Here is an 8848-nt window from a genome sequence, read left to right on the forward strand (position 1 = left end):
TTATTATTATTATTATTATTATTGTTATTATTATTATTATTATTATGAAATCATTGTAAATGTATGCCACTATGCGAGCTGGAATGTTTTGCAGTAACATCTTTCTGGAGTTCATATAACCTGCCTTATCCAAGGAAACTATGTAATATTAAAAAGGTTTATAAATAAACGCTTTGTGTCAACATCGTGTGCAGCCACATATCGTAGTTAACAGTAATGAGCGTAGAAACAGACGAGTGACATATGGTGCTGTGTGCAAATGTGCGAACAGATTTTGATTACAAAACCAGCTTTCTTGGCCTCGCACGGAGAACCATGCTCGAGAGCCACCGAAACGTGTCGGCTACTTAAAGTTAGCTCTGCTGAATGCAGAATGAGGCTCACTCCATAAACAGCAAAGTCACCTGATTTATTGGCATGAAGGTTTCTAAACTGAGCAGTGAAGCCACATCATGTCCTACTGGAGGGTCACAGGAAGTGAGTCTGCATCTGTCAGTGTGTTGGTCCAGTGCCAGAACATCGTGTTCCTAATTGTCTTCAACAGAAAAAGAAAAAAAAGGGGGTTTGAGAGTATGAAGCAATCTTTGGCTCAAAGCCAGCCCCGAGAAGATGCTCTGAAACTCCACTGTTATCTCATTGGCATAAGTGCAGCAGAATGAAAGCATTTTTCTCCTGCAGGGAACGTGGAGGAAAGATGACTAATGTGTTCTGTGTTTAAACGTGGTTCTTTCAGAGCAAGTATTACAGAAGGATTTAAAGGATCACATGGTTTAAAAACAAGAAACAGCTGAGAATAAACAGCTTGTATATGGTTTTATTTTTCCCTGTTGGAGATTTTACTCCAATACTACAGAAATAACATTTTCTAAAAAACAATCAAATGAAACAACTTAACTGGAACTTTAAATAAAGTCAATAAGCAAAACAAAGAAGCTAAAATGTCTACAACAGTTGCTTAAAACTAAAATGAGCAAATCAGTTACTAAAACCCAAAATTAGCAATGCAATACTAAATGCTAAAGTTAGCAAATCCATAACTAAATGCTAAAATGTGCAAAACTGTAGCTGAAAGTAAAATCTAGCAAAAATAATAGGCCTACGAAATGCTAAAGTTAAAACATCATAAGCTCAAATGTGTAAAATAGAAGCTAAAGAATATACTTAGCAAAACAGTAGCTAAAACCTAAAACTAGTAAACCATTACTAAGAGCTATAGTTAGAAAACCAAAGCTAAAAGCTAACATGCAAATTCCAAGCTGAAAGCAAAAATATGCAAAACTGTTGCTAAAAGCAAAAACTAAAAATCAATACTAAAGGATAAAATAGAAAGTGGAAAAAAATCCTAGCTGAAAACTAAAAGTAAGTCTGTAACAAAAAAGAAATATCAACTCTAAATGAACTTTTAGTAAAACATTAGCTAAAAAGTAAAATGAGCAAAACTGCAGCTAAAAATGGCTGAACCATAACAACAAAGAAGTTTTTAGATAAACAAAACCTGAAAGCTAAACATAGCAATATGTAGAAACAAGTTCAATTGAATGCTTGAATTATGTGCAAGAAACCCAATCAGTTCCATTTCAGTGTGAAACTCAGTTAATACAGTATATCACTAAATATCTTTCAGCTACTGAAAGCTATCTCAACTAAATAGTAGCTAAAAGCTAAAATTAGTAACACTGAAGCTAAAATATTTAATTAGTATTACTGCAGCTAAAAGTTAAAGTTAGCAAAAGCATAACTAAATTCTTAGAAAAAACAGTAGCTAAAAACTAAAATAGTAATATCACAGCTATATTCAATTTCAGCTTAATAGTATTTAAAAGACAAAATTACCAATATAGTAGCTAAAAGGGTTAAACACTGTGAAAAGTGGGCTAGCTGCAGCCGAAGCAACCCCTAACCTCAGGTACATTAGCAAAAGGACATGGGCATGTTTTGCACTTGTAGGCTATTGGGTGTGTTTTGTTGTGGGTAGGGGGCATGATTTGTAGTCAGGGGGCATGTTGTGTGGTGGCCCTGGCTGCAACTTATGTATTATTGAAAGTGGTTAGCATCAATGTCTGTCACAGTAGGATGATATTATCCCATTAGCTAATGCTAACCACTGCTAACCGCTGCTAATTATGTCAAATATAGCATTTAAAATCATAATTTAAAATGGGTTCATTAAAAATATTTTGAATATTACCTGTGGTCCAGCAGTTTGAAGCGCAGCTCGGACACCAGATGCAACTGCAATTTTGATGTCTTTTCAAAGTCCTGAAACATTCCAGCACTTTCAGTACCTTGGACAGTTCCTTCAATCCTTCACACTGTCTAAAGTCCTGAAACATTCCAACACTTTCAGGACCTTGGACAGTTCCTTCAATCCTTCACACTGACTAAAGTCCTGAAACATTCCAGCACTTTCAGGACCTTGGACAGTTCCTTCAATCCTTCACACTGTCTAAAGTTCTGAAACATTCCAGCACTTTCAGGACCTTGGACAGTTCCTTCAATCCTTCACACTGTCTAAAGTCCTGAAACATTCCAACACTTTTCAGGACCTTGGACAGTTCATTCAGTGATTCCCAACCAGGAGTATGCAATTATATTACAGGGGGTACATGGAAAAAGTTCCCAGGTGTGTAAAAATAAATAAATAAAAATAGGACTGAGATTTGTAGGGCCCTATGATTTCTGCAAACCAGAAATTGTAATCAGAATCATGGAATTAACACAAAATGGAATCCAGTATAAAACATGGTATCTCACAGAATTTGCTCGTTTGGGTGAGTTTCTGCTGTATATTGGACAATACAATGTATTTTGGACACTGCTGTTTTCTGCACCTGTCATTGCCTGGTTTATTTATTTACGAACATATTCACTTTAAAGGCAACATTTTTATCTTTATGTTTAATTTAAGTTGGAAAAAAATAAAATGCCTGAGAATTAAATGTTGTAGGGGGTTAAATAAATAATTTTCACTTAATAATTAGCTGCTGTGCATTATAGTTTTGGAGAATCATCATTACGTTTGACTTAAGGGGTACTACTGGTATGACAAAATGGCTCAGGGGTACACAAGTATAAAAAGATTGGGAACCACTGTTTTAGGGAACATAGCGCTGTTGGAGTGCTAGTGGTTGCTCTTGTCTAAGGATGATGACATCATAATATACATGGAGCACAAACAGCAAAGGCTGAGTTCCAAAATACATAAATGTAGACTTTAAGATTTAACTTTTTCATTTAGATTTACACATTTAGTAAAAAAATATCTAAATGTAAAAACAGTGAGATAATTATCAATACAATGTTAGCTACACTCAGAAATTAAGATAAAAATGGAAATTAAATTAGAAATTATAATGTTAGCGACATTTTTAACATTTTATTTTACACTTAGTGGCCCATAATTATGGAGTCGGTTCTTTCTGATAAATCTGAGTTTAATGTAATTTATTTAGGCGAGTGGGCCTCTCTCACCAGGAGACGATGGAAGATATTAAAAGCTGTGGAGGAAATTTATCTGTGGCTTTATGGATCGTAGCAGGTACAGATGACCGAGAGGCACAAAGTCAACGGCTGAGGTTGAAGGTGAGCGGCTGCAGGATGAATGGTTGTCAGGGATGGATGAAGATCAGTGGCTGGGAGAAGACAGAGGAACGTTTGGAGGAAGGTGCTGTTGGTTGTGAGACGATGGGGGTCACATGTCAGCAGGTGAAGGTTAAGTGGTTTTAAATTAAATTAAATCAGGGATTGGTTGTTGTACATCAGCGATGAAGAATCTGTCGAGCTGCATGCGAGGCGACGGTATCTGATGAACATCAATGAACAGAAGCTGATGAAGATCAATGGTTCAGACCTGATGGCGAGGAGCTAATGGAGGTCAATGGATGGATGGAGGTCAGTGGCTAAAAGTGGATGAACTCCAATATTGGGAATAATTTGTAATGAGAAATTTGCATTTACTGCACGTGTGAACGCTGAGTCCTGAATGATTTGATGCAATGTTCAAGAAGCCAAAGCCAAATGGTTAAAACAAGCTGAAACTGTGGCTTGTAGCATGTAGCCTCAAAACTGTGGCTACATGCTAAAATGGGTAATACAGAAACTAAATGCTGAAATTAGTAAAACCGAAGCTACTAGCAAATATTAGCATGATCATAGTTAAAAGCTAAAATTAGATAAAATGTTAATACAAGCTAAAGTGGATAGCACCAAAGCTAAAAGCTAACATTAGTAAAAACCACAACTAATAGCTAATATTAGGCCTACCACATCCGCGGCTAAAATTTGTGAAACAGAACCTAATATAATCACAACTATACCTAAAAGACAAAATTACGAAACAGTAAAAAAAATTATATCAGCAAAACCATAAAAATAAATTTAGAAAACTGTAGCTAAAATATGAATTTAAAAACAACCACGAGTTAGCTAAAACAAAGCTAAAATTTATTTAATAAAACCTTGCACTAAATCTAAATAAGCAAAACAGTAACAAAAAGCAAAAGTTGACAAAGTTAAAAAATGAATTGACAAACAAACAAAACCCATAGACGTGACATTCTGTGCAACATTTCCGATACTTGAATGGTTAAATTAGCTGAAAATGTGCTGAAATAGATACAGTCCAGAGACCGTACGTGCAAACAAAACAAAAATGTAAATGTTGATTAAACGTTCAATCAAAAATGAACGAGTGATGTTGGGGGTCAATGTTATTAAATAGAGGTCAAGGGTACAAAACGAATGGAGGTCAATGGTAAAAAAAATAAATGGAGGTCAATGGTACAAAATGAATGGAGGTCAATGGTAAAAAAATGAATGGAGGTCAATGGTACAAAATGAATGGAGGTCAATGGTAAAAAAAATGAATGGAAGTCATTGTTAAAAAATGAATGGAGGTCAATGGTAAAAAAAATGAATGGAAGTCATTGTTAAAAAATGAATGGAGGTCAATGGTAAAAAAAAAATAGAGCTCCATGTTATGAAATGAATGGAGGTCAGTGGTACAAAATGAATGGAGGTCAATAGTAAAAAAAATGAATGGAGGTCAATGGTAAAAAATGAATGGATGTCATTGTTAAAAATGAATGGAGGGTAAAAATTGAACAGAGGTCATTGTTAAAAAATGTATGAAAGTCAATGGTGAAAAAGTGAATGGAGGTCATTGTTCAAAAAATGAATGGAGGTCATTGGTAAAAAAATGAATGGAGGTCATTGGTAAAAAATGAATGGAGGTCAATGGTATAAAATGAATGGAGGTCATTGTTAAAAAATGTATGGAGGTCAATGGTAAAAAATGAATGGAGGTCATTGGTAAAAATGAATGAAGGTCAATGGTAAAAAATGAATGGAGGTCATTGTTAAAAAATGAATGAAGGTCAATGGTATAAAATGAATAGAGGTCATTGTTAAAAAATGAATGTAAGTCAATGGTATAAAATGAATGGTCAATTGTAAAAAAAAATGGAGGTCATTGGTAAACTGAGGTCATATGATTGATGCCAAGCTGAAGTCAGTGACCAGGATGTAATGGTTAGAGATGAGAATGACACACATACAAAGCTCTGCTAGACTGAAAATAGAACCAGTTTTCTTTGTTTAAGTTTGCTCTGGGAATAGCCTACTTATTGTCTTCAACTTCATTTAGATTTTATGAGGTCAGAGTTTTGTTGCCACAGAGTCACAAAATGTTGATTAGCTAGTCAGAAATAGCCTCTGTGGTGGATTATTGAACTACTGAGGTTTTGTCATCTCTGGTAATAGGAATAAGTTCAGTGTAACATAAATATTTACATTAAAATAGGAAATGTCACCATAGATTCTAAACATTGTGACAATTGTTTTACTTAAGTAGGTTTTTCCTCAGACAGGACAGTCAGTCCCGTTTCTGGAATTTAATTAGAGAACAGACATCTTTGACTTTTCTGCATCAGTTCTGATGAAAATTTTTAAAAAGTAAAAAGTAAGATAATAAATGTTAATTATGTAATAAATAACCTTATGCTTCTTATGTCATGGTTATCAGAGGAATGAACCCAGAAGTGCGGACTGACTAGTTTAAAGAAAGAAAATGACAAAAACATAAAGCACAAAAAATAATTAATGTATGATTGAGGTGATGCTAAGAGACTAAAAGGACTGGAGCTGATGAAAAGAGAGGCTGCAACTGTGGAAGAAGAAACAAGGAACAGGAGTAACTGGGCACAATGAGCTGATTATTGGGAAATGGAAACTTAGCACAAAAAAATCGGATGAAAACAAAAAGAATATGAGAATAATGAAAAAATGGTAAAATATAACAATAAACTATGAAAAATATTCACAAAGACACAGATCCTGACAAGTGTAGAGTTTATTTAAAATAAGTTTATTACTTATTTTTAAAAATACCTTCTAGATTGAAATCCTTTTGTAAAATTGTACTGTGACCAGCTAGAAGGGGTTGCTCATCTTTTGTTGCTTCAGCTTTCGGCTTCCAGTCCTGTGTCTAGTTTTAAAACACTTTTATGAGTCCAAACACTAAATATACGCAAGAATATAGAATATATTCTCATTATATGCAGGGATATATTCTAAATATACGGAGAAATATACAGAGGAATATGCACAAGAATATATGTAGGAATATACACTAAATATATGCAGGAATATATGCTAAATATGTGTGGGAAAATATTCTAAATATATGCAGGAATACGTTAAATATGTGAGGGGAGACGCAGGAAAATACACTAATGTGTGTTTTGTGTCTCCTCAGCTAAGACAACACAATAATTGCCACGACTCAGTAACTGAGCCTGGGGGTGGCCTGAAAAAATATTTGGCCACCCCAGCCGCCACTTTGCCAACAGAATTTTGTCAAATTTATTTCTAAACAGTTCTACATGGTAGTCAGTGCCTGTGTATATAAACAAGAAAGACCTGAAGTAATTTATCGGGGTTTGTTTACTACTGATTTTTAAAAGCACCACACATTCTGTAGTCTTTTCTCAGGTGAATAATGATCTATTTATTCTGTGATTATTTTTGTGATTACATTGATGATATGTACAGCCTGGTCTGAGTGGCTATCAAAGATGGTTACAGAACCAGAGGTAGGCCACAGGGGTTAGACAAAGTGAAACACCTGTCATTTTAGTGTGGGAGGTTTCATGGCCAAATTGGACCAGCCTGGTGGCCAGTCTTCATTAATTGCACATTGCACCAGTAAGAGCAGAGTGTGAAGGTTCAGTTAGCAGGGTAAGAGCACAGTTTGGCTCAAAATATTACAATGCACACAACATTATGGTGACATACCAGAGCTCAAGAGGACAAATTGTTGGTGCACGTCTTGCTGGTGCATCTTTGACCAAGACAGCAAGTCTTTGTGATGAATCAAGAGCCACAGTGTCCAGGGTAATGTCAGCATACCACCAAGAAGGACCAACCACATCCAACAGGATTAACTGTGGATGCAAGAGGAAGCTGTCTGAAAGGATGTTATGGTCTAAAACCAGTCGTTTTAGTTTCGTTGTCCAACCCCTGTAGGTAAGATAATGCCTGAACACACTTTCAACACTTAATTGAACCGTTGTTTTAACATTAGAACAGGAAAATTACTGTATATAAGGTTAAAAGAGTAACATTGTTTCCTGAATGCTTTGCTGAATGCATGGAGTGATTCAGTCCCAGCAGCTGGTGTAGTTGTATGCCTTCCTTTTACATTCCAACATTCAAATATTGGCGTATTTTCTATCTGATTGCACATATTAAGGTAAATGAACATGCATAATTTTCCTATTTCCTTTCAGACCAACAAACAGGATTTGATCCTCAGCAAATTGCTGTTTTGGCCCTGTGTACCAGTCTCTGCCACTGAGCAAACGCCATCTTCAACACGTTCTCTGAGTGCTGACGGATCTCAGCATACCATGAGGTTAATTTAAAACGCTGGCGTTAAAGATGGTGGGTGATACGTTGTTACTGATCACAATGTTCAGCAGCTATATTAGAATATCATGTAGCCTTGGTGTTTGATTCTGACCTGGTATTAAAAATCAATATTTTTGGCAACAAGCCCTGTAACATTATGATAATCCACTCATTAGTTTGTCATACAAGCAGCGCAGAAAAGGTTGATCCCACAAGAACTGTGAGGAAATCCCCGGCTGAGCTAATTAACAGGTTTTTATCCATTACTAACATCTACCTGCAGAGGAGCATCATACTTTAAAGAGGACACATTAACAGGAGCAGCATGGGTTAAAAAAACTATAATAAACCACTGCACAGTCCACTGCATCATGGATTGGGAAAATTCAGAGTCTCTGCTATAAAGCATGAATCCATGAAGATGAAAACATTCCTCAAGGTGAGGGGATGAATCAGACTGGCGTTCAGCTGCATCTCTCTCATACAGATGAGGCTCGGCCCCRTCCAAACTTTGCAACTGGCTGCGATTATTTTCCTCCCCGGCTGCATTAGCAGATTGGTTCTGGGCTCGGTATCTGGACTCGCAGCGATGAATAGTGTCAGCTGGCTGTCAGGAGGAGAGCGCAGCCCTGCTCTTGTTCTCACCCTCGCTGTCAGGGTTCGAGGAGAGCGATTTGTCATCACGAGACTCGCTTTATGTGCTTCATTACTGTGGCTTCAAGCTGCGACTTCAAGGGTAGGAAGCAAAAAAACAACAAAAAAAACCAGGATGAGTGCCTTTATTGGTCTTTGAGCAAAGGAACGAATAACAAAGAAGTGTTGTTAGAAATGTCCACCTCAGAAATATACTTGTGGCCAGGAAGCTTTCTAAAAAAATATTTGTTTATTCTGGCAGAGGACACCAGTTTATAGGAATTAAAAAAAAACAGGAAAGATTCAA

At 36.1% G+C, this 8848-nt stretch overlaps 1 pseudogene; it reads right to left on the reverse strand.

The window, feature by feature from the left end:
- The window catches only part of LOC106523278 (nucleolar protein 58-like), a 4766-nt pseudogene extending 2498 nt beyond the window's left edge, over window positions 1–2268 (reverse strand).
- Window positions 2269–8848: the final 6580 nt, after the last annotated feature.

This window comes from Austrofundulus limnaeus, unplaced genomic scaffold (assembly GCF_001266775.1).
Source record: "Austrofundulus limnaeus strain Quisiro unplaced genomic scaffold, Austrofundulus_limnaeus-1.0 Scaffold151, whole genome shotgun sequence".
NCBI lineage: Eukaryota > Metazoa > Chordata > Actinopteri > Cyprinodontiformes > Rivulidae > Austrofundulus > Austrofundulus limnaeus.